This window comes from Manacus candei, unplaced genomic scaffold (assembly GCF_025592945.1).
Source record: "Manacus candei isolate 608988 ecotype Guabito, Panama unplaced genomic scaffold, ASM2559294v1 h1tg000052l, whole genome shotgun sequence".
NCBI classification, from domain to species: Eukaryota; Metazoa; Chordata; class Aves; order Passeriformes; family Pipridae; genus Manacus; species Manacus candei.
Window position 1 is genome coordinate 4,263,472 of NW_026138100.1, and position 27,772 is coordinate 4,291,243.

Here is a 27,772-nt window from a genome sequence, read left to right on the forward strand (position 1 = left end):
AACATAAAATAAAATACAAACATAATGCAAACAAATAGAAACATAATAAAGCAACAGGCATAGATATTTCAAGTCCAGTTAATCGAATTATTATCTAAACTAAAAATGTTTACTGCATCCCACACATAAAATAACAGTACTTAATGGAGCATAAGTCATTATTTAATTGGCAGAGCCTGAACACAGAGAATGTAGAAGTGCTGTGATATGATGTTCAAAAGTAAGTATTAGAACTAATTGAAACATCCTTTTTTTCTTTTTAGAAAGTAGAGCTCTGCTGACAAGAAACAGAAATATATTCATACCAAATCATAGAAGTTTATTGCAATTGTATGATCCCCATTACCATCTTTTTTACGTTTCTCCAAATTTTTAAGACATTTATCTTTACAATATCCCTGCTTGGAAGGCAAACCACCTTTTCCTACATCTGTGGAGTAAAGACACTCAAGACCTGCTTACAAATACAGGAGATGAAGGCAGTAGCTAAGCACTTGTAGCTGCAGATTTCCATGGTTTTCTATAATTATTATGTAATAATTATGACTGATAAATAAACAGGACGGACACATTTCTGTATTCACCCTGCATTTCTGTCATATAGTAATGTGCAGTGGCATATCATTTAAAAAAAACCAACCAAACAAAAATACTAGGAAGTGACACACCATAAAGAGCCTAAGAGCCTCGAAAGAGATCATAAACACTTAACTGTGGAAAAGGCACCGACCCTTCTCCTGCTTTAATGAGAGTTGTAACTGAGGTCATAGCTGGCCTTTCCAGTCCCTGCTGTGCTCCACCCATACGTTGTTTTCATGAAGAACTTGAAATCGTGACAAAAACACCAGAAGGAAATCATGCTTGTGTTGAATTTATGTTTGGATTTTTGTTTGTTTTCTTGAAAGGAGTTTGTTCTTCAGATGATGGTTATTTTTAGTGCTTATGAAACCAAAAGACAACGAACGCTGAATGGAGCCAGGAAAGCTGTGAGCAAATATAGTATTGGTGAAAACTCGTAGACCAGTGTGACTCAGTTGCCTTTGTCCTAAGCACCACCAATTCTGCCTGTTGGCTTCTTTTAAAACAAAACTATCCTGTTGCTTGAAGATTGTGGTGTAGGTCTTTCTACAGTTAGATCATACATTGCTGTCTTCTGTGACTTAGGGCTTGTGTAACTGTGCCTCTCTGCCTCTGTTTAAAAATACTAATTTCTGTCCTATTTGAGAACCTTATTTTCTGTGTGCATTGACAAAATTAAGCCTCAAGATAATTCAGTAAAGCTACTGAGTTCTTATAGTATTTTTAAAAAATTTTATGTCATACTAAACAGTTTTAAATTGTTTATTTTTTATACTAGCCTGATATAATTTAGGCTTCATAGCTCCTTTAAAGTTTTTAATATGAAACTTTTCTCTGAAACCTGAAGAGAGCAGAAAACACTAGAGCATTACAAAAGTGCTGCCAACTCTGATGGTAATGTTAGGTTCTTCAGATTAGTGGGAACTGGCAAAAAAAATGGACAAATTCCAGCATGGAAGAATCAGAGGAATTAGGTGTGCAGTGGCAACCTGCTCCAGCATTGGTTAGCTACTGGGTTCAGTGACCGTGGTGAAATTTCTGTAGGCTGTATTTACGTTCAAAGGATTGACAATCTTAACTAAACTGTGAAGTCTGTATATACAGGCTTGTGTTTCTGTAATTTTTAACTAGAGGTGGTCTGAAGATATGTTCATCAAATTATTTGTGCTATCAACTATGCAATTAGGAGCTGTAGATTAAAAAATAGGTTTTCACTCAAAGAATCTAATCGGAATTTTTAAACTGTAAGTAAATTCACCAGATGACTTTGGAGATATAGTAGAACACACCGTCTTTCAAGAATTTTATTGAACTGATGAATGACATAGATTCCTTACATTTGTGAGCTTTAGGGGAAGGTAATTTCAAAAGGGTTTTCAAAGCTGAGAGTCTCAACTGCTTGGTACTGTGTGATGAGTCAGCCATTTGAGGTAGGGATTAGCAGTCTGAAAGCAAAGCAAAGCAAGTGAAATAAACTATATGAAAGATGATTGATATAAATGGCAGTGTAGGAAACACTGACAATTAAAAAATGTCTGGAGAGCCTTGTTTGTTTGGATTTTTAATTTTTTTTTTTTTTAAATTACAAAATACTGAAGAAGGTACCAGTTAAGGAAACCACATTGTTGATGAGATTGCTGAAGAAAATTATTTTAGCTGCGTGCCACATCCATTAGAGAGCTGTAGAACAGTAGAAACAAAATGCAAAAGGGAAGGTGGGTTTGTATAGGTGAGTAGATAGACCAAGCATGGATGTATGTGTATTGTCTGTGGGGGAAGAAAGAATATCTTTGGTATTTTAAGGTGGTGTGAAGATAAGGATGATAGTGCAGAATGAAGAAGAAAAGCTCTATAGTATAGCCAAGTGAATTCTCTCTTCTGAGAAGCTTAGCTGTAGTCGTGAGGAACTAATATGCTGTCTTCATTGTGCTGCGACTAGAACATTGTAGAACTTCCTTCAAAGAAGTTTTCTTTTTCCACCTTGAAAGCTTTGAAAATGTTGGAAGTGCAGAATGTACACTTCCTTCACAATTTTGAATGATAGTTACCTTTTCACCTCTGACCTCATTTGTGCTGCAGTGTAGGTTATTTTAGTGCAGTAGTTTCCTTGCCATAGTTCCTCAGACTACTTGAAACAACCTCTGCTCAAGCAGCAGTTATTTATAAGGGTGACCGCTTGACCTGCATGGCCCTGCTAAATCAGCCTGCCATGGTGTGCTACTGGTCTGCCCTGAAATAGAAAGACTGGAATAGTCTTCAGGATGCCCTCATTACCTCTACCTGCAGCGTGCATGTGTCTGTCGTCCAGCTGGTGAGAAGACCAGTCCACACTGTTTATCTAGCAAAATCCAGCACAGTTTATTCAGAAAAGTGAAAATCTAAATATCACTGTTTCTTTTGTTTGTTTGTTGTTTGTATGTTTGCTTTTTTAATAAGGTATACGTTAGCAGAAAATAATGCCTGGGATCTGGCAGCACTTTCACCGACACTCTTGGCCACATGTCCATGTGTGTGGATGTGCCTCTGGTAGGGGCCTCTCCAAGGGACAACTATTGAGGTTGTTCTACAAATCTTTGACACCTACTTGTCCTGGCCCGCATGAGAATTCAGGAGATGCTCTGTGAGGGCACTTCTGCGGTCTCTAAAATTTTTCTGGAGGATGGGATGTATGAGTGGCTTGACAATTGCTGCAAAGTTCTGAAGGTGGAACATCCTGCAGGAGAATCCTGCCACCCAGACCAAGTCACAGATGATTATTTAATAGTTATTTAAGCTCAGACTTATTAATTCCAATCCTACATAATATTCAAAGAAGGTTAGTTTTAAGTAGTAACACCAAAATAATAGGTGAGACTTTCACTCTGATGAGCAATATTCTTTACTGTGAATTAGCTATGAATGGTAGTGTTTCTGCATTTACATTTAAAAAATTGTAAATATCAACAAACTGGTTAATATAAAACATCAGGAGAAGGTAATTTATGTAACTTATGGTCCCAAATCTCTGCATTGCTATTTGGACAGTGTTGTTCCTTGGCAACACTTTTCTAGTATTCTGTTTTTTTGGACTTGTTACTGAATCATTTGTGTTTCTCTAGATTTTCTTTATAATACTGTCAGCACAGTGTGTGGTTTGTTCAGGGGAATTTGAAAACTGGATTATTTCCTCTGGGAAGCAAACTGTTATTAATTAATCCAAATTTTTAATTAATATTATCAAATCAAGTTTTCATTTGTAAATTATAATTTAAAATTTTTAATTCTTGCCAGTAGATTTTGAAGGGAAAGATTCTTTCATATAAAGCAAAATTTAAGTTTGCATTTTTCCAATATGCTTCGGCATTGTTGAAATCAATGCAAGGAAGTATTTGTATTAATAAGAAGTGAATTTAAAGAATTATTTGTAACAGGACAAAAGAGGATATTTTGCTTGAAAATCTTGGCTCATCTATGTCTACATTAAATTATAGATGAAAGATGCTTATGACTTGTACTTTCAGTGACACAAGCCCCGCCAAGCAAGCCGTATACAAGTATAACTGTTTCACAATAATGATAATCATAATTGAAACTCTGTCTCAGGGAGGCCATGTAACAGGATTGGTGGAGAAATTCCTACTGTGTGAAAAAGCAGTGACAGAGCAGATAGCTGAGAAGTACAGTTAAGACATATGCACTTTGTTCCAATGAGCAGGATTCAAAAGTGGGACCCCAGAATTGTGGTTAGGAATTAAGGACATGTGGAATACTCTGCCCCGGAGGAGATGCTGGTAAATTTCTAAGCCACATGGGGAAATTAGAAAGGGAGTATGTACAACACGGCGTGATCCTAAAGAACATGGAGCTCAAGCTGGAGAAACCTCAGGTGGGGTAAGTGGGTGCAGGGACTAGATTTCAGTTGGTAAGAGCAATCAGTGAAGAAAAGGAGTGTAATTTCAGCCAAGTGGCAAAGTGGGATGATGTATGGCATTTGGGGAAACCCTCTGTTCAGGTTCACAGCTCAGGCATTGGCTTACAAGGCTTATCCTGGCTCTCAGTTCTCATTTGGTGGTAGAATCTGACTGCTGAGGTAGAGCCCGAAAAAGGCTGATTACACAAAGAGCTGTTACACATTTATCTGTTCTGGTTTTATTCTTCATGCAGGAAACCACATTTCCAAATGGAGATGTAGGGTGCCTTTCCCCTCTGCCCCCAGTATTGAAATTCTGTTTGTCTGTTAAGTATTGATAGCACTGAAATGACCACGAAAATAGTTATATCTTTTGCAAATTAACATGTGCATGTGCACACTTACATTGGTTGTGCATTCATCTATACATGCATGAACACGTGCATGTAAGCTGAAGGGTATTACCCAGGAGCACTGGCAGAGACACTGTCATATGTTATTATTCTTCTCTAAAATGCTATTTGCTGTGGGGGATGAAGAGAAACTGTAATCAGATAGTTTGTTTTGTAGGCACACATGCGACTCTGGTAATCATATATTTAAATGGGGGATAATTTCAAGGTTACTTAGCCTAGCTGCAATACTTTTGACTGGTATATATCTGACTATTTATTTTTTAAAGGCTACATTTTTAACTTGGATCCCTGAAGTGGTATCTGTAATGCTGTACCTAAATAAAACTGGCCACATTTTCAGAAATTAAGAGTACCTTCAGCTCCATTTGACATTACTGAGATTCCTTTGCTTCTCTAATAGTAAAACATGAAGGTAGATGCAAGGACCCATCATACACTCCACGGTAGCATTAAAATACTAAAGTTGTTTAATATCCTCTGCCTCTCAGATTGTCTTCATGCAGTATTATATTGAGTCATCAGGAAGACAGACCAGTTTTGAGCTTGATAGAATGTGACAGCATGTTAGGACTCTGCATTATTTTAGTCTCAAAACTACTAAAACCCATCATTTTGCATTCCCTGTTTCTGTGTGAAAGCTTAAGTAGTTTTAATTGCTGCAGCAATTGTCTATCTGTTTGTTTATTCTTTTGCTGGTTTTTGTAAGAGCACACACCCAAAATCCGTGGATATCATCCAACTTGGCTGAGACTTACAGACACCAGATAGATAATTTTCCACATTCAGTTGTTCATGTTTCCCAGTTTGTCTGTTCAGAATTATTTTTTTTAACACATTCTTAAGTTGTGAAGCTCTACTATTTTCTGACCCAGGGAGATAGCAGATATCTAAAAGTTTTGAATTAGATTTTAAAAAAATACACAAAGCCAAACATAGTAACTTTTCTCTTGCCCAAACCTGTTCCATCTAAGGAAGAGCTCTAAATGTTTTCAAGCATTAGCAAAACTTCTTGTTAAAATTTACTTTGAAGGCTGTATTTGTAATGGCATAGACATTGTAGGGTTTTTTTTAAAATGCTATATTGTATATTTATTACCTGGGCTTTAGTGTCATTTAAAACTCAATTAAAAAAAGAAAAAGCTGTAATTTGTGCTGCTCCTGATAAACAAGTGTTAATCCATTTCTGTGTTTGCTCTCTACCCTCCCCATTTTCTGTCTGTTTTTCCAATGTTTGACTGCATTATGCTTTACCTAATGCAAGAACTTACATAAGGATGGAAATAACCTCAGTCAGGGTAAGTCGGCATTGCTCCATTTCACTTGAGTAGGGCACTCAGGAGCTGTCTTGTATCGCTATGCACATGCAGTTAAAGCCGTCAGCCCCTGTGTTAAAGACCGACCCTTCAAGCAGGCACTATGTGTTTTGTCTGTGTCCATACGGCAAGTACCAAATGTTTGTGTTGCTAGGGCATAATGTTAACAAGCATCCTAAAAAAATAAATATGAATTGGAAATGGGGATTTTCTGTAGGCACTCCACTAAGCTAAACACACTGTATTAAGGCCACTAAAGAGCATAATACAGTGGGTTGGTGTCCTAGAAATGACTGGGGCTTCTGCATACAGGATTATCTGCAGTTTGCATCAGTCAGTAATGACACCTGTCTGGGCCTGCATTCTGGAAAGGTCTCAGCAAAGCACTCAGGGGAAGTTTCAGAACTAACCACTTCCTCTCTGATCTCCTCAGTCATGTTACTCTCCCTGTCCCTACCCTTCCCCTATCCCTGTTGATATCCCTCGCTCTATGGTGCTGCATCTGGGGACAGGAAAGAATAAAGTGACGTTACCAGATTAAATTCTGATTTTGCATTCGTTGCAAAGCACTTCCTTGCAGATCTGCTGGTATAGAAAGCCTAACTTAATGATTCTGAAAAGGTTTATATTCCCTGAAGCATGAATCCCATGGACTCATCATCTTTGTTATACATGCCCAAGTAAAAATCAGTGTGCACACTTCATACAAGTGTGTAAATCCATAGACATTCCTGTATTTTTATGGGGAGGTTTTTTGTTTTGTTTTGGTGTTTTGGTTTTTTTTTTTTAATATGTGAGGTATTCAAAACACTCATGAATTTACACCTAGTTCTCTGGGTCTAGAAAACCTAAAACTATGGCATGTATTTTTGGCAGATGCCTCTTTTTCTGGGATGTGGATATAGTCCAAAATCTCCAATTTGGTTATTTCTCTGCAGTTCGATTGCTTACATTTCCTAAACCAAAGGGAGATCACTTGTCTGAAAAGCAGAATTAAATTGACATGAAAGCAGATTATGGATCTCAAACATTTCCATTGCATGAATAGTGGAATGTGTAAAGACATAGCAGGAATACAATGACAAATGATAGATTTTTAGAGAAGTCAGGTTTTGAAGAACATTATATTCTGCAGAATGCTTATTCTTATTCTCTGGTGTCCAGAACAACATATATTTTCATTTATTTCACTGATAGAATTGTAAAATATCCTGAGTTTGAAGGGATCCATAAATACCGTCAAAGTCCAACTCCTGGCCTGGCACAGGACAGCCCAAAGAATCACATCATGAGCCTGAGAGCTTTGTCCAAATGCTTCTCGAACTCTGGTAGGCTTGGTGCTGGGACTGCTTCCCTGGGGAACCTATTCCAGTTCGCGATCACCCTCTGGGTGAAGAACCTTTTTCTAATATCCAACCTAACCCTTGCCTGGCACAGCTTCAGGCCATTCCCTCTGTTCCTGTCACTGGTCACCACAGAGAAGAGATCACTGCCTGCCCCTCCTTTTCCCCTCATGAGGAAGTTGTAGACTGCAATGAGGTCTCCACTCAGTCTCCTCCAGGCTGAACAAGCGAAGTGACCTCAGCCGCTCCTCGTATGGCTTCCCCTCCAGACCATTTACCATCTTTGTAGCCCTCCTTTGGATCTCTTATAGCTTTATACCTTCCTTGTGTTGTGGGACCCAAACCTGCACACAATATTCAAGGTGAGGCTGCCCCAGTGCAGAGCAGAGCAGGACAATCCCCTCCCTCGACCGGCTGGCGATGCTTTGCCTGATGCCCCCCAGGACACGGTTGGCCTTCCTGGCTACCAGGGCACTGCTGACTCATATTCAATTTGCCATTGACCAAGACCCCAAGGTCCCTTTTTGTAGTGCTTCTCTTCAGCCTCTCATTCCTGAGTCTGTATGTACATCCAGGGTTGCCCCATCCCAGTTGCAGAATCTGTCACTTTCCCTTGTTGAACTTAATATAATTGGTCATTCCCCAGCCCTCTAATTTGTCTGGGCCTCTCTGCCTTTGAGGGTATCACCAGCTCTTCCAGATTTAGTATCAATGTCCAACTTACACTGAAGTCCTGCATCCAAGTAATTTATGAAGATGTTGAAGAGCACTGGGCCTATGATGTTCTAAAGCATTGAAAAAATTATAATGAAAGATGGAATTGCAGTCTAGGGCTAATGCACTTTGGCAGGTGTTCAGCTAAGGGTCTTCATATTGATGTCATATTTTTTTAGCTCTAGAATGTCTAGAGTCTCTATCATCAACATGTACTTAAAAGACCATTGTCAGACTTTGATTACAGAGTGGCCGGATCTCATAATATTTGATACTTCTTGTATTCAATTATTAGCAAAATACTAAAATAAAACACTTAAGTCATCTTCTGCCTTCATGGCCTAAAAATTAGGTGCCTTGGGAGTATCAGTCCAGAAGGTAAAGATATCAATATCGTTTAAAAAAAAAAAAATGGCTCTGGTGTGGACCCTGCATGGGAGAATCTAAGAAACTTCTCTCATTCAGTCTGCCTCAAATGTGAACCTTTCTATGGAAGCCGCTTGAGCTGATTATCAGATAGAGAAGTTCATCACACTTTTGACTTGGGACTGCTTGGGGTTATGCTCATCTGACCTCATGATAAGTAACTGGGGCTGATCTGAAAACCATGGAATTTGGGAATAAGATATGTTTTCTTAAATGGGTCACTCAGGTAATGCTTTTACTCAAACTCCTTGAATAATTACCTTAATTATTTTTGTACTAATTGTGTTAATACTTTAATAGCAGTTACCTACAAAAGTACTGGTGCAGTGGTTTTATTTTACACTATAAAGGTGACAGTGTTGTCCTCCATTTGCTGAGAGCCTAAAGGGCCCACTACTTTCTCTTAGCCCTAATGACAATTGGTCTTCAGAGTATCTGCAGATGTTTGCTTTCAGAATCACTCCTAATACTCTTCCTCAGTGTAAAAAATTAACCAGTAAGTTTGGACTAGTCTAGAGTAGTAATGGGAAACTGAACTTTTCACAGCATTTCGCTACTGAGTGCTCTCCAGATAGGACACAGTCTGTACCCACTGAAGTTAATAAATGCTTCTTGGACTTGGATCAAGGACTTTAATTCTTCAGTGTCTTTCAGGAAAGTGTAACTCCTTTGCCAAAACAATTAGAAAATACTGTGGTATTGAGCTATCAGCTTTTGAGCTTTTGAGATCAAGATACTAGGTTCTAGCATGTAACCATTTCCGTTTCTGTTTTTCTACTTTCCTGGTATGAAATAATATCAATAGTCAAACATCTATGCCAAAGATGTAAAAGCAAAGTGAGCTAAAAACACATTAAACAGTTTGTTGTAATGCTGTAAATGTTACGTTCCATTAAGCAGCTGAGTGAAATATTTGAGCTCTGTATGCTGTGGCAGACATGTTTGGGCTTGTTTGTTGACCAGGCAGCATTTAATTTTTTTACTGTGTCATAGATAAGAAATATTGCTTTTCTAGACTATAGGAATAATTCACAATTAAGAGGTGCAATATTTAAATGCAAACATTGTCATCATGAAAAAATCATATCCAATTTGATACAGGAAGAGTTTGTATAAGCATGGTGTGAAACACAGGACTGAACTGGTGAGAAGGAATTGAGGTCTTGCTGTTAGTTCACTGCCAGACTTCCCTTGAGGAGGCTGACAGTGTTTGATTCCTCCTGGGGCCAGCTCCCACCTTCTCCCAGTGCCCAGTGCTTTTGCCAACCCTGCCCCCAAGTCCGGCCACTGCTTGGTCTCTCCATGCTGTGCTCCCTGGACTCCATGCTCAGGGTACTGCTAAAAATTCATTGCTTTTAGGAGGATTTACTAGAGGTCACTCAAAGAAGTTACTTGATCTGTGTGCTTTGTCTGGAGTATGGCTTCCCTTCATGAGTGAGGGGTCTGTTTCACTAGCTAGAAAACCATAATGATAATAAAAAAGCAAGTAGCAAAGTTTAGAGGTGGAAGAAATTCACTCAGTAATACATTTCTTTGTTAATGGGATTTTTTTCTTGGGATATGGTTTCCTGCTACTCAGTAATATCTAAATGCTATAATAATGTCTTGTTTTTCTTGGCAAAAATAATAGTTACATTGAAATTAGGAAAACTTAATACCTGAACTGTCGATAATACCACATAATATGAATTTGCATAAGCAATTTTTTCCCCTGACATTATGTGAGTATTTAGATATTTATTGGTTCAAAATGGCCTGAGACCTCTTCTTCAGTGGACATGCACAAAACAGAATAGGCATCTGACTTCTTAGGGCTGCACAGACCTTGCTTTTTTCCTGAAACAAACTGTTTGTTATCTTCAGTAGAGATGATCCATAGGCCAGGTACATATGCTTAAGACAACCAGCAAAGGAGCTGAAAAAATTCCTTTTTCTTTTGTTTGAATACATGTTAACAGATAAATGCCAGCTATTTCTCCTGTCCTTGTCATAAGCACAGTAAGAAGCAAATGTTGTTCCTGTATTGCAAGGTTGTGTTTAAAATGAGTTTTATCTGTTGCTGCAGCCCAGTAGGAAATACCTATCAGTGTTGTAAATTAGGGTCACTTGTGTTCATAAGCCAACACCACAGTTGCATCTCAGTTACAGCATATGGTTATGTGCTCTATTTCTAACAGGGAATGAATTTCAGCTCTTGTCCTACCCTTCCTGTTGCCATTGCATCCTTCTGTACCAGCAGTGTGCACAATACTTCTTTAACACCTCTTGAGAAAGTCATGAATTTAACAGGAGTGCAGTTGGCATACATAAAATAAAGGCAACACATTTCTGAACAGGAACAAGGTCACCACTGTGCTGCTGCCTTTGCCTGTGCCAGAGTCCTGAAAACCCAAGCTGGAGCTTCTGCTTCCCCTGTGGTCAGTATAGTGGCTACTGCTGTGGGAACAGAAGGGACGTGAATCTTTGGAAGCCACGGTTTCTGCTCTGAGTTTGTACAGGGGAGACAGCTTTACTGTAATGTATCTTAACTGTTAGGATACTTTGCCTAAAACCCCAGATCTTAGTGTGTTTTGAAAAGTGAATTTGAAACTTATAATAGGTAAATGTTTGGAGGTGGTAATTTTTGATTATCTGGAGTTAAAACCTTTCACCAAGTTCATCATCATTATCGTGATATTCTGATCTACAGCGCAGTCTTCACATTTTGCTGTTTGGTATTTAGTTACCTTTAGGCAAAATTGACAAGTGCTCTTAGGAGTCCTGAAGGGCCTCAGGGGTTTTGTTTACTTATTCTGAAATTCAGATACTTCATGTTTGTGTGGGTTCTCATGATAATTTTGTTTTGCTGTTTAAGGAATACAATAGAAGCATCCTAGGGAGGATCAAATGGAAAAAAGACTGATTAAAGAACAGTAAAGTTTAAATCTGTGTGGCCTGTTTTTCCTTTCATTTAGATTGACTTTACAACTGAATTAGACCTCAACCTGTATAACCTCATCTCACTGTGGTTTTCATCATGCTCTAATTTACTCTCATGCAACCCTAATGATGTCAGTGGAATGGCTCAGTGTGAAATCACAGTCAGGCTGTGAGCTTTTAAGCTTTCTGGAAGGTAGACTCAGGTAGACACATGAAACACCGACACAGAAAAGGAAGAGATATATGCTAAATGTAACAAATAAAACAATAGTACCAAACAAGTGCAATATATAGGTTACATTTAAAACTTTTTCTTTCTTTTTCATATTATGGTAACTACAAACAAAACAAAAAAACGAAACATATCCTAGATATGGTAAAAAAAAACCCCTAAGAACAAACCAAGATCTTACTTTCTCAATAATTGCAAAGTTTTATTCAGTTGTTTTTACCCTATGTTTCAGTAATATGTATAAATTTTAAGGAAGATACTATACTGCAAACTGTAGACTGCTATTTAATCCTTCCATTTAAAAGTAAATTATAAAGTTTATTATAAAGTACGTTCAGAAGCTCGTGGGTGCTCGGCGCGGCCCAGCCCCGACGCGGCCTGGCACGCGGGCACTCGGCCAGCCCTGGGCGCAGAAAGGAGAGAGAGAGGGGGAGCTTTGCTGGCACGGACTATGCCCTTGCAGGAGATGAGAGGGGGAGCCTTGGAGCACACAGAGGAGAAGGACAACTCTAAACTCAGGCAGATGGAGCTCGATTAGCCCTGTAAGGCCATTCATCTAAGAGAAGGTCACTTTAACCAAACCTACGTCCTGAGGACCTCCCTGCCACCGTCCAAGCTCGCTCGGCCCTGGCAGATGAACCTCAGGATTAAAGGATGGATTCAGTTCCATGCATACTGCTTCTCACCTAAAAATCCATTGTGCAGGCTTGAAGGCCTTACCCACATTTGCAAAGCCCTGTAGCGATATCTTCTACAAATGCAGTCTCACAAAGATCAAAGCCTTTTCAACCTAAGGCAGCAGTCACAAGTATTGAGGCCATGTTGCTGAGAACACAGCTGTGTTGGGCAGGACACGTCTCAAGGATGAAGGACCACCGCCTCCCTAAGATCTTGCTTTATGGTGAACTTACCACCAGCTGCTGCAAGAGAGGAGCCCTGAAGAGAAGATACAGGGACTCCCTGAAACAACATCTCAGCCTTGGCCATATTGATCATCATAACTGGTCTACTCTGGCCTCCAATCGGGAGGTCTGGAGACACAACATCTATAACGCTGCTGATGCTTTTGAGAAAGGACGCAGGATCGCTCTCGAGGAGAAAAGACAACGCAGAAAGATTCATGCCTTGCAGAATATACCAGAGTCTTTCTGCTGTGCCTTTTGCAACTGAATGTGCCTGTCTCATATTGGCCTCTTTAGCCATCAGCGCGCTTGTAACAAATGTGGGTAGAGCCCTTCCCAAATCTTCGTTCGCGAAGCCCAGCCATGATGATGATGACACGTAGATGTTAATATCAGTGAATTTATCCACATTTTTATTTTGACTTTATTCAATGTTTCTGGCTACTTCTTAGAAGATACATACTTCTCACAAAGCATTGTATTTTTTGTGGTTCAGTAACAATATTTTTCATGCTAAATGAGTGCGATTAAGTGTGATATTACACAGTAATAAATTGTTTCTTTTGCCTCTACTGAGCACAAAGTAAAACTTGTAAAGAGGATAAGAAAGTTGGGAGTCTGAAGTAATGTTTGTAACTAAGTTGAACATATCCCGAACCATATCCTGGACTGCATCAAAAGAAATGTAGCCAGCAGGTTGGGGGAGGTGATTCTCCCCCCTCTACGCTGCCCTTGTGAGACCTCACCTTGAGTACTGCATCCAGCTCTTGGGTCCCTGACATAAGAAAGATATGGACCTGTTGGCACAAGTCCAGAGGAGGGCCATCAAATTGATTAGAGGGCTGTAGCACCTCTCCTACGAAAACAAGCAGAGATAGTTGGAGCTGTTTAGTTTGGCAAGGAGAAGGCTCCAGGGAGACCTTACAGCACCTGGTATCTAAAGGGGAGCTACAAGAGATCTGTAGAGGGACTGTTTTCAAGAGCATGTAGTGACAGGACAAGGGGGAGTGCATTTAAGATGAAAGAGGGTAGATTTAGATTAGATATAAAGAAGAAATTCTTTACTGTGAGGGTGGTGAGGCACTGGAACAGGTTGCCTGGAGAAGTTGTGGACTCCCCATCCCAGGAGGTGTTCAAGGTCAGCCTGGATGGGGCTCTGAGCAACCTGGTCTAGTTGGAAGGTGTCCCTGCCCCATGTCAGGGGTTTGGAATGAAATGATATTTAAGGTCCTTTACAACCATTCTTTGATTCTATGATTCTATGATATGTGTCACAGAATCCTGGGGACTTGATTATCCAGAAAAGTCAACTGAGTGATGTCTTATATCTTCTCCGATCCTTGTCCTTCCTTAATGAATCCAGGCTTGGGATAGTAGGGAGTTAATGCAACCAAGTTGTCACCACCAAGTCCACTAGATTAAACATATCCAATGAGCTTCTGTAGCACTTTTCTTGTGAAGGTAAAAGTGAAAGACTGAGTTTGTAATTCCATTCCCACTTAGAGGACCCACAGGCAATTTGGGAAGAAATTTTTCCTCCACAGTGAACACTGATGGGCTCTAGTATTTTTTTGTCCTACATATACACGGAAGCCCTGCAGCATGTAGATATTCTCTCTTACTTCATGGGCTTACCATTTCTGTGCTTATAGATAGAAACAGCATATTGTGCCCATTGGAACATGTATGGGTGTTATCATGCCGATTGCTAGTGTCTTCTGAACCTATATTTAGCTACCTAGTCATTGCATTGACAGCAATCAGCAAATACTTGCACTGCTTGAGTATTATAAAGATGTTTGAAACAAACAAACAAAAAAACCAAAACCGAGGACAAAGTACATCAGCATTGATTTATTGATTTGACTTCATCTTAGGTTCCCTTAAACCAAAGATCTAATCTTCCATACTGTCCCAGCAGAATAAAATGGGTTTAGAGACTGGAAACGCATTAGGGGTTTTCTTTTTATTAAGAAAAGTGCAGTAAGTTCCATGCTATTCTGCCTCCCCATTCTGCAGAGGAGTTACATCAGGGTAAGTGGAATAAATACAGACAGAGCCTTATAAAATGCATATTCAGCTTGCAGAGCTTCTCCTGAAGCTCATTGTCTGGTGTGAATGAGCTGAAAGAAGGGGTTTTTTTGTACTTGAAATGTTTTCATATTGTATTTTTCTGATTGAGTATGAATTGGATTAAGACAAAGATTTTTTTCTGGCAATTTGTGGCAAATCAAAATGCATGCACCTTGCAGGTTCTACTTGAGACCAATGTTCTTGTTACATCCTTAACTACTAGCAGTGAAGTGTCAAGGGCTCTGTCAGGTTTTTCTGTTCCAGGGCAGCTGTGATGAAACCTTGAAGAATTTTTTTGATTAAAAATATAAATAAGAAGTGCTGGGTTTAACAAGGAATATATTAAATGTGAACAGTGTTTAGTCACAGCATTGTTCTTGGGGAGATTTGAGATGTCACTGTCATTTCGCATTTTATTGAATGTTTCTTTTTGTTGTGATGTTTGATGGGTTTTTGTTTCTGTTTTGTTTATTGAACAGCCTGCTCTGAATATGCTTGTCATCTCTTCTTTTTATACCACTTCAATATACTTTTGGATATTGTAGTGGATTGACCCTGGCCAGATGCCAGGTACTCACTAAAGCCACTCTCTCACTCCCTCTGCAACTGCACAGAGGAGAGAGAGAAAAACAGCTAAGGATTCATGAGTTGAGAGAACAACTGGGAGAGGTCGCTTACTGATTACCTTCATGGGCAAAACAGACTCAGAGTGGGGATATTACTTAAATTTATTATTAATAGGATCAGAGCAAAAGAATGAGAAGTAAAATAATGTTAAAAACATGTTCCCCCCACCCCTCCTTCCTTCCATTTTCTCCCTCCTCCCCCCCTAGCGGTGCAGGGGGACAGGGAATGGGAGTTTTGGTCAGTTGTTGTTTCTGCCAGGAAGTACCTTTTTCTGTGTTTTCTTATACAGAAGATCACATCTGTCAAAATCAAGATCTAGGCAGTTTAATTAGAATTGGATTCCCACAGGGGAACAGAAACAAATTCTTGGTGTGAGCAGTTGTGGACTTGATGAGTCCAGCATATCTTCCAATTTTCAGGCTTCTTGCAAAAATATTATTTCTGGAAAAAAAAATTGATGCCAGGAGGTGGTAAGGGCAGGAGTTTATCCAGCAGGGCCCAGTAATAGCAAAACTTTTTGTGTGACAGGAAAATATTTTCTCTTTACAAATATATATGATATAAAATAATAATATGAAAAAAAGTGTAGCTTTATATTTTAGATGAGAAATTATGGCAAATCTGAAGTATAATCTCAATGACAAATGCTTATTTCTTTCACTGACAAAATTCTCACTAGTTTGCAGGATTAGGGCATGAATTATGACTAAGACCATGATTATGTTTAAGTAAATGATAAAGAAAATAATTTATTGCTAACAAGCAAACAACAAAACAAAAAAAGGAACAAATATAAAAGTATAGTAGCCTAGCAGACCTTTTAAAAAATAATTGTCAGAAAGCAAAATTAGCATCTCACTTCTGTCTAAAGGGCAGCCACTATATATCATAAATGCTTGAAGTTAAGCCTCACTTGCCCCTGGCTATTAGATATGAGGACGATTATTTGCTTACAGACCACCACTGCCTTTCCTGTCATAGCAGCGTCACTCTGATTTTGATATATTATGAAGTCCATCATTTCTAAGACTTGGTTTTAGCTGATTGAATTTTTTTCATTCACATTATTATCCATGGTTTCTTACAATTTTCTCTTTTAAATGGTTGACCTTCAAGGATTTTTTTTTAGTGTTTGGGTTTTTTTTTAATGAACTTGATTACCCCCCCATTATTTTTCATAGTGTTTTCCTATCATGGAGAATAAATGTTACAAACATAGTACAAGAATTGCAAAGTCATGTGCTTAATCACTAGTAGGGCTGTTGGGGAGAGAAAAACTGTAAATAATAAAAAAAAACCCATAGATTATTAATTGCCGATTTTCCATTCATGGAAAAAAATGATAGGGAGCATTTAGTTAAAACCTATGTGGTTATGCAATTAAAGACTGATCTTATCACATGTGTAGAAGGGGAGAAAATAAAGTTTGTACAGGCATGATTATATCTGGCACACGTAACTTCTGAGTTGTCTTGACAATGACAATAGTATCATATATTCCAGGACAGATGTTCCACAGCACAAGCAGATTCTGCCTGTTTCTTTCACTTTTCCAGATGCCAGTCAGCAGTTTTTCCCACCTTCTTGGTATATGCTCTCTAGATAATTCACACCTTTCTTCTTTCCTCCTCAGATTCCTCCCTTTAACCCAGCTTTTGTCCCTTCTGTGACTGAGACATAGAGCTAAATCATCATGAGGATGGGAGGAAAATTGGGGATAAGTGTTGAGCATGCAGTTTCTTTGTAGGATTACTTGGAGTTAAAGCAATTATAAGCAGTAAATATTGATTTTTTTCCCTATATTCCCCAAGTGGCAGTGTGTTGAGCCACTCTTTGTGGGAACAGTTTGTGTGCAGTCTGCTTAGTGTTTCATGAAGGTTATGAAGGTGGGTTGTTGGAGAGTCTAAGTGCTAAAATTTAAGTGTATGTGGGAATTTGAAAAGGCTTGTAATTTGGACAAATTAAGATAGACTTTTTCAGGAATAAGCAGAGCTCTGCTTCTTGCCAACTGTGTAACTCTGAAGGTCCTGTTTATTCATTCATGTATTGAGAATAAAGTGAAGAAGCAACCAATCTAAAATTAAGAGTCTTTGCATCACAAATAGCTTGTAGATAGATAGACAAAACATATTTCTATTTCCACTGGCTTGTTAAAGCATTGTTTGCTGTAAATCATAAGCTTGTTTGTAGTTCTTCGCTGTCTGTAGCACTGTATCAGTTTCTTTACTAGATTCTTATATCTTCTGTGCTTGAGCAATTATAAAGTCTTCCAGCCTTGATAGCACTTAGTTACCATAATAGAGTTGTCAGTGAATCAAGTTTTTATTCTTACTACTCAGTACTACCAATGTTAGCTTTTCATTTCCATAATTATGCTGCTTTTAAAATGTTTTCTCTATTTGCGCTGTTAATTTTACATAGATAATTTTACCTCGTTTGTAATTTCATGTTTTCATGGTAGATGTACAGGACAGGTTGGAAAATAGGACTGAAAAAGTCTTGTAAGTAATTTATTATCTGCCTTTATATGGTACCAAACCAGTAAAATGCTGTTGACGTCCTGGGTGATCGCTTCAGAGCATTGGTCTTCCTAAGGGTGAATACTTTCCTCGAAGTTCAGCCTAAATATATTAATATTCCGTCACAGCTTTCTACTGTGTTGCTTTTGCATGGTTTTTAATTTAAGGAGTTTTTTCCTTTTCTGATGCTCATTCCTTTCCCTAATATATTTGCAAAGAGCAGTTACAATCTTTCTGAGGGTAAGCAATCTACACAGTTTTAGTTTTCTGTTAGATAACTTTTCAGCCTATTGAACTCAGTATCTATTCCAGATGCTCACATTTTTTGAACATAGGTTGCCAGAACTCTGTATAATACTCCATGTGGGTTCTTACTGTGTCTGGTACAATAATTTTTATTCTCCAGTTCAGCTGGGCACATCTTACCTGATAGCATCATGAGATTTCATTTGCCTGTTGTCACACTAGTAGCGTACATCTTTCCTGTAGCAGAACTACAAAAGCGTTTCTTCCTCTACATCTTGATTTCTATATGGTGAGTTTCAGGCTCACAGCACAAGTTGATTTTACTCCCTGACTATATAGCCTTGTATTTTAAGCTGCTTAGTAATAGAAATCTTTTTTCAGTCTTCGGTCAGCTCCATTTTTTTAATTTTCAAGATATTCTGATTCTGTTGTAATTGTGTTTCCCAAATATGAGTCACAGGCAAACTTTATAAGCACTGTTGAGATTTTCCTGTCCAAATTATGGGTGAAATATTAAAGACTTAGGCTTAGACTAGTCTTTGAGGAACTCCAACCTTTCTTTTCCTACTTATATCATCATTTAAAGAAGCTCCTTCATCAAAGGAGCCCTGTTTTTGACTTCTGCACAGCAATTTGCTTTGTGAGTAGTTTTAGTGGTAGATAATGGAATAGCTCTCTGACTTAAGTACTGCTCAGTGTAAATATGTCAGAATTTGTTGCATATTATGCAGTAGAGAAGTGTCACATTAAAGTGCCAGTGGTATAATTTTTTAAGTGAGACGCTTGTTTGGAGACACTTAGGAAAACAGAGGAAAACAGATGAAGGTATGAAACCATCGTAATGTGCCAAAGTATATTCAAGGCTTTTGTGAAGGCTGGCATTCAGAAACAGCAGATGGTTGTGACTTTGAGAGGAATAACCACGTGATCTAAGGCTATGTTATATTTGTACAAGACTTCTCTTGGAAAAATGTATGCACATAGAGGTTGCATGCCGTTCTTCGCTTCTTCAGCACCTCCATAGATACCTGCCATCATCCTGTTTCTTGAATGTTTTAAGTATTTTTTTTTGTTTTGGAAGGATATAATAGATTTTTTTTAATCATTATGTTTAATTTTTGTTATTGAACAATAAAACATAAGAGTTAGCATTTCCCCAGAACTGAGTTTTTGTATGTGCTTGTGTGTATTTTTATTTTATTACGTTTCACACATGGAAGAGCAATTAATTTGTAAGGTCCTGATTTGAACCTGAGTTTGAAGATATTTGATCACATGTATGATTTCACAAATATAGTGAAAAATTCTTAGACTGTTACGAGTAGCAGAACACATTTCTTACTAGTAATACAGAACAGTTTTCCATAAAATCATAGAGCCAAAGAACAGGCAAGGCTTAAAGGGTCCTTGGACTTGTCTAACCTTTTGGGGGGGAAGGGAGCCTAGATGAGATTATCTTGTATCCTGTCAAATGGCATTTTGAATATCCCTGAGGAAGTTATTCCAGTGAATGATTGTTCTTTACTGTAAAAAATCTATTCCTTATATCAAGATGAAACCTCTTCCAGAGCAACTTTTACCCACTACCCCTTGTCTTCTCCGTATGATTTCATGTAAATGTAGAATCTCTGTTCTCTTTGTAGACACCCTATAAGTGCTTAACCCTTCCATTTACTCTAATACTGAACCTATTGAGTTGAAAATAGTATGTGAAGAAACAATTCATCATTTAATTCTAAATGTATTTATAATTATCATGGCTCCAAGTATTCAAAAATAGAATCATAGAATCACAGAATATCTGGAGTTGGAAGAGACCCACAAGGATCATCAAGTCCAGCTCCTGGCCCTGCGCAACACAGCCCATGCACCTGAGAGCATTGTCCAAACTCTTCTTGAACTCTGTCTGGCTTGGTGCTGTGAGCACTTCTCTGGGGAGCCTGTTCCAGTACCCAGCCACCCCCTGGGTGATGAACCTTTTCCTAATATCTAACCTAAGCCTCTCCTGACACAGCTTCATGTTGTTCTCTTGGGTCCTGTCACTGGTCACCACAGAGAAAAGATCAATGCCTGCCCCTCCTCTTTCCCTCATGAGGAAGTTGTAGGCTGCAATGGGGTCTCCCCTCAGCCTCCTCCAGGCTGAACAGACCAAGTGACCTCAGCCACTCCTTGTATGCTTCTCCTCTAGAGCCTTCACTATCTTCATAGCCCTCCCTTGGATGCTCTATAATAGCTTTATATCTTGTATTGTGGCACCCAGTACTGTACACAGGACTCAAGGTGAGGCTGCACCAGCGCAGAATAGAGTGGGACAATCACCTCCCATTGTGAGCTGGTGATGCAATTACTATTACATTCTTTCCATTAGGTAGACTTTGATAGAGCTTCATGTCTACAATATGTGTAACTATAATAAAAATTATCTCTAGAGTAAAACTGCCCATAGTTTCCATGGAATAAATAGAAGATTTTACATTTTTGTAAACCTTTAGTTAACTATTGTCATGTCACTGAACTTAGGCATAAACAGAACTGAGATCTGATTGCAGAATGTCTTTTATGTAAGACAAGAATCATTATGTATATTTTGGTTTTCTGCATAGATTTATTTATAAATTACAGGTGTTGCACCATTATATCGTGATTTAATCCATTGAACAGCGTGTGTCCAGTATGTCTCCATAAGTTTTGATTTCTTTCAGTACATTCTGAGCTTTTTCGTGTCCAAGTCAATTTTTCCACTGCTTTTAAGCTATTAAACTTATTGTAGGTATAGAAGAATAGTAATCTTACTACTGATAGTAGAAATTTGCTCCATGTGGTGCATTTGGTGCAGTGCATTTACATTTCTGTGCCTTATGAAAGAGAAACATTAAACATTCAAATTCAAATTAAATTCTGACATTTTTGCACAAAGTCTCTCCAGGTTGTAGTGCATAATGTTGTGAACAGTCCTATTAATGTCATATAATGTTAGCAAATCTGCTGCAAATTGGCGACGACTGTTACAGTAATTTGCCTACCTGACAAGGTTGGTTTCAGTAGAGCAAGACTATCCATTATTTTAGGAGTTCATGTAAGTGCCATACAGTGGATAAAAGCTGGAATCAGAACCTATGCTTTCCATTTTCAAAGATCTGCTGCCTTCAATCTGATCTCATAGGTATGTGTTTATAACTGCTTGTTAAGTACCCTTTTTACCAGTGGAATGACTGCTTAAAGCCCTAATTAACAAAGATACTTGTATACATACTGGTGCTGATCTAGATAGATTTCAACATTGTTAAAGATCTTTAAATGATTTGATGTAAGTACCACTTTTCTTTAAGTCTTCTGGTAAAAATCAGATTTCTTTTCAATAGAGCATGTTTTTTTTCAGTCTTACTTTATAAAAGCTCTAAGGGAATGGACCAGTAACACACAAAGGTTATTATACACAAGGTTTTCATGTCAACCGAAAGAATGGCTGCAAAATGTGTAAATGGCAACATGATGTTAGCGGCAGGACTGCAATGAACTGTAAAAAACCCCAAAAAATTGTTTAGGATATTTTTTTATTATGTCATTGCAGATGCTACTGTAGTAGGTAGGTTTTATAGACAAGATAATGATTTTTCATCAGTGTCTTTAACTGTTTAAGTCTTTATGAAAAAAATCATTCTTCAACTGATGTGCCTATTTATTAGCATAGATTGAAATATGAGTGCAATGTAGAATAATTGTTAATGAAATTTACTGGATTTTCTAGATTTCTATCTGATTTGTCAACATCCAAACCATCTCTTAAAGTATAAAATTAAGGAAAATAAGCAATTATAAGGAAAATTGCAAAGTTGAGCCTGATCAGTTACATCATGTAGTTTTCGCCTGAGGTATTCGTGCAGGAAAAGATATGTGTGTGAACATTTAAGTTCACTGTCACCCTTGCCAAACTGGTGAATTAACAGACACCTGCAGAGCAGCAAATGTGGTGCTGAAGCCATTGCACATGATCAACTCGAATGTTGAGTATCCTGATTTTAGTTAATATCTTCTTCAGGGTGCTGCTTTTAAAAATGAAGCCTGTAATGGTTTTCTAACAGGTGTTGTTTTCATTTCTGACTGTATTCAGTTGAGTGCAGATACTATGAAAGTGAGTAATCGATGAGTAATATATTTACATCGCATGGAGATCAAGACAGCAGTTAGTGGAGATGATGAGAATAATAGGGCGGCAGCACAAGAAGATACACAGTAAACATAAAATGCATATATATGTTCATTGATTAGTTCTGAATACATTCTGCTTATACATGTGGAGAAGAACAAAATGCAGCCTACTGAGGCAAAATACAGTGCATAACAATTTAATTTCAGTTTGATTTTTTTAGTCACTCAAAACAGAAAAATAGGAGCAAGCATGCTGCAAAGATTGGGCACAGGAAAGAGGCACAAAGTCAAAAAAATTACATTTTAGGCATATCTTCCAACCCACTGTAGAAATCATATTGTTCTCATTCATTTCTTTAAACACTAAGGGAAGCCTTCTGATCAAAGTGCAGTTACGGACAGCATGGTTGTGTCTGACCATGTCCGGGCTTCTAAGGATCAAGATCACTGTGCTCTGTTCATGCTCTGTTCCTTTCTGTGAAAACCAGAGCACAGGAAAGTGGGGGATAGTGTGTGTCTGGATGAAGCAGGAACATTTGCACATGAGAATATGGGCACAACAGGGCATTACTTTGGATTTAAGGACTGGAAGTCTCCCAAGCCCCACAGGATAAATGTATCTTGTGACAGTCTAACTGCTGCTGTGAGGTGGATCAAACAGCCTAAATTAAAGCACACACTCTCTGGTGCTGGCTAGATTTTTGGTTTTCCAGATTTCAAAAATTTAAACTGCTTGCACAGTCCACAGCAAGTGCTTCCAGAGAGACTGATTGCTGATCATGCTTGCGATAAATTGATGGAGAACAAAAGAAGACACATTGATTTATTCAGTTTGTTCTTCATTCTAACCAGATATTTTTAAATGCAGCTTTCTTTGCGTGATAAATTCAATCATTCTTTATATATTTTTAACTAGTGGGTGGACAGACACTTTCTCTCTTTTAGAAGTAAAGGAAATTGATAAGAAATGTGTAAAATCAAAATGCATATTTTGTAAATACATTTCAGTTAGACAGTAAAAGCAGAAAGTCCTCAGCAGCGTGCCAATTGCTGTCCAGCAGCACATGACACAGCAGACAGCACTTCTGCAACTGTGAACCTGCTTCTCCACACTTCAGTTTCCTGTAACTATTCCACCAGTATGTGCTTGCAATAAATGTATGTGTGTGGGTTTTCTCTGTTTCCACTCCTCCAAATGACATAAAACCTTTGTCTCCCAAATGACTGTACTGAGGTTACCTCTAGATTGAGCAGTGGTATATGCTGGTGCGTCTGTTTTGGCACACTTTTCTGCACTTCCAGGTTGGTTTAGTGTATTCCTAAAGGCATCAAAAACCTGGAAGACAAAATGAAACAAAAAGCTCTGGTGTTTTAAAGGCAGACCTCTCAAAGCCAAAGAAAACAAAAAAAGGATCCTTAAAATGAGGAACTGTGAGGAACTTCAACTGAATTTTACTAAAGCAAAAAACAAAAAAAATCTCCACAATATTTGGTCACTGAGAATCAATCAAGATGCTTTTATTAGACTTGTGTGAACCGAGCTCTGTCGTGACTCTCACTCTGTGTATGAGCCTCCTCCTTGTGTTATCTTGCAGCAGAACTCTGTGTTTGCCATCCTGCACTGCAGCTGCCTTCCCACCATCCTATACCCAAGCACCTAAGGCAAGAGATGCGTGATGTGCCATCTGCTACTGCACAGTACACACCTATCAACATGATACTAGGCATTTTAAAATGTATGCATGCTGCATATTCCATCAGCATATTCGTAACTGTCTGAAGATATGTGGCTAGTTTTGTTCATTGATCAAAATAATTTGTTCTAAATGTTTTATAGTAAATATATCCAATTACATTTGTGGGTTTTTTTCGTAATCAGTTAGAAATGCAGTCTATTGCTGATGCTTTAGTAGAGAAAATGTTTGTAATAATATGAAGATATTTCCAGCCAATTAAAGACAGACATTTGGTTAAATAATATGAAACTTTCTTGCAACATTTTTCACATGCAAAATGATATTTTCAGAGTCATCATGTTTTACAGAAACTGAAATTTGAATTTGACTTGTATAACAGTAAATTTACAGTAATGGCATAATAGAAGTGGGCCTTTTTTATTCTCATTTCAGTAGCGTGTACTACTCTGTACATAACACATGCATCTCCACACATGGTGTTTCATATCTACCTTCATTTTAGCAGAGGAAAAAAAAAATCTGTTAAATGCTCTGGTGCTCTGATTTAATGAAATTGAAAATACTGCATATTATCAGAAATTTGAGTATTTTTCAGGCTGATCTAGGTGCACTCCAGAAAATCTGTGGATCCTTACATATATATCTTACATATATTTGAAAGAGTTCAAATATATTATTAAAAGCTGAGTGGCCTACATACCTGTTGAGATTCATTGCTTGCTATTTCTTCTACTTTACTCTTTCAGGTGCAAAGCCGAAGGACATCTGTGTCTCAGTAGAGTGTGCAGTGATGAACCTAAGTGGTTGTTTTTAAAACCTGTTTTCCTTTATGTATATGACAACCTAGAGAAGGGTTATGCCGTCCAGCTACTTTTATGGTTACTGAGCATTATATTGTTACAAAAGCACTGGTGAGAAGGCTGCATCAGTTTTTACAGCCTTTCTGCTTTAGGATATCAGTGTTGTCCCAGTCACTGGATGAATTATTCAAGCTCTTGACATCAGAGATTTCTGCTAGCGGATTGGCTGGTGCTCAGATAATATAATCTTTCCACAGGAAAACAGTGGAGAAGGATGATGGCAGTGAGATCAGCAGAACTGCTACTTCTAATACAGCTAGCCTTGTCTGGCTGTTGCATTTCTGCAAGAATATATAAAGATGTTTTTAAGGTTTGGCTTCATGTGAATTCTCTGATAAGAGACAGTGGAAGGATTTGTGTAAGAGGCCTGCATTTCCAGTGAAGGAAAGAAATTGGATCATTCTTGAAAAATTACTTCTGGCTATATTCTAAAGAAACGCTGCACATGACACAGGGTTAACAGCCACAACAGCAGCAGCAGCAGAGCAGCAGCAGCAGTGCTTATGTTTCGCTATAAAGGTGCTGTTGGCAGAAATGTTACATCTTTAAATGTGCTTCCTGAGTTCCTTCAGTACCTGCAGGGTAAGTGGTGCGAATACGGAGCTGACAGTCCTTGCAAGTGGGGGGAGCATAAGCAATTGTATGACACACATGTCTTGTGGGTATAGATAAACAGTATCTCTGCAGAGAATTTACATCAGGTCAATGAAAAGAACATACTTGTTTCCAGGTGAATTTGTAAAAAGTGTATTTACAATGGAATTTTTAAAATCAGTGCACTACTTGTGTTTTGTTCAGACATAGATTTTACAGTGATAAAATCTGTTCCTTTTTAAGCCTATAAAAAAAAGGTGCTAAAACCAAGGAAACTTCATTGTTAGTAGTTGCAGTTGTGCTTATAAAGAATATATTGCTCACATAAATTGCCTTGAAACAGATTATTTTGAAAGGCTATTTCTGCTGTTTGTTGATATGACTGAAACGAGGTATGTCTTCTGCTGATCTGTCTCTTCAGAAGCTGGAAGCTTGTTCTCTGATTTCCAGTTGTTGTCAGAAGGGTGTTTTGTAAATCACCAAGATGCACTGAAACTACAAATTGGGGTATCGTTTTCACTCATTTCTTTGATGAGAAGTTTGACTTCTAAATGCCCAGTACATTTATTTTGGCATACCATCATCGTATCATGGTTACTGGGGAATTTTAAATTACAGATGTGTGAATGAAAGCAGAGCTGGACTGATTCTGTGTGTGCTTGATCTCTATCCCTACACCTCCTCACACACAACCCAGTAGAAGTGTGCAAGTACTTCCATGGAAATTAATGTGGCTACCTATATATGTAAATGCAGAGCATAGCTCACATTTACTTTATATCATAAGGAAAGCATCTTCATGGTTAGAGACCATACAGCGAGAAGTCTGTTTGCCACAATGTAGAAACAATTGTCACATACAAAGTCAAGACACCCCCCTGCCAAAAACAGTCAGTGTTGAATGAAGCACGATGCAGTATTTTGTGTGATATTTTTCATAAATTGCCTGTGAGTGCAACAAGTAGATCCTAAGAATGTAATGAATGTTTAAAAATTATATAAGACAGCTTGCCCAATGATATCGAAGGAAAATAAAGAATGCAAACTTATTTTCTTAGGCATGAAGTGTGCTAATCTGGCAATAGATGCTGGAGAGTGTATGTATCTTTTTTTCCTCTGGTATTTCTTATATGTGAGATAGCATTTAAATGTAAAGAAAATATCCTTGAGTTGTAATGCACAGACACTTTTTGGGGGGCTCATATATGGTCAGGCAGCCATCATTATTCCACTGAAGATAATATTTTGGCCTAAGAATTTTGTTTGGTGATTTGTATCTTTATGTAACCTCATTGTGAAGCAGCATTGCATGAGTGTGAATCTGGAAAATGCTATGCAGTGCTGCACGAGTCACTAGCAAATGCAGTAACTAAAATTAGATATTGCATCTGTTGGTTTTGGGATAAGCGCGTGTTGTTATAAAAAGTGAATATTTAAAAGCAACTCTAGTGCCCTTCCCAAATCTTCGTTTGCGAAGCCTAGCCATGAAGAATGAAAACTTATTTGGATTTTCTGTTGGGAAAGAAGGTACTCATTCAGAACTGGTGATAGTAATAACATGATTTGTTTTTCCATGAAATAGATACTCCCTTCTATTTTGGAAAAAAAATTATCCATATAAATACTTGAGTGCCTCTGTTGTGAAATTATTCCATGTCTCAAAACTGATTACCCACAAAGAAGGGACAGGACTTTGTGGGTGGATTATAGTGCTGTGATTTTCTTCCCTCCCCAGCTATGACTCTTGCTGCTGAAGTTGGAGGAGCTCATTCAGGAACTATTTTTGTTTATGCATCTGGCAGCTGTCCCTCAGGGGCTATGTGACAGTCAGTGAAATTCACTATAAATCAGGCAGTTGCTTCAAGAAAGGAGTAAAGGAAGTAGTAAGTAGCATATAGAAACTACCTGAATTAGCTAGTGGCTCCTTCCTGGCAGGATCTCCCAGAGGACAAATAAGTTTGATAATGCAATTTAAAATCTTTAATTCAACATTCTAAACATTTTCAAATATACGTGCTAAGAGTATTTTTTTCTAAGGCCCTAGCTGACTTTCAACATAAAAGCAACTTGACTGTCAGAGACATGGATTCTAGTTAAAAAGTACAGGGAAGTTCTAGGTGTTCACACCTTGGGTAAGTATAGAATGGACTTAGAAGTCAAATTTGTTTTGGCATTCAAATTTGAAATCATGTCTAACTGATCTTAGGCTTTTTAAGACTTGAACATTGACATGAAACTCTTCAAATAATCAAGTATCAGAGCATTATTGTAATA

The 27,772-nt window shown here is 38.1% G+C and overlaps 1 protein-coding gene across 15 annotated transcripts in view; it reads left to right on the forward strand.

Moving 5' to 3' along the window:
- The window catches only part of SYNE1 (spectrin repeat containing nuclear envelope protein 1), a 300,346-nt gene that overhangs the window by 25,564 nt on the left and 247,010 nt on the right, over positions 1 to 27,772 (forward strand). The window lies entirely within an intron of this gene.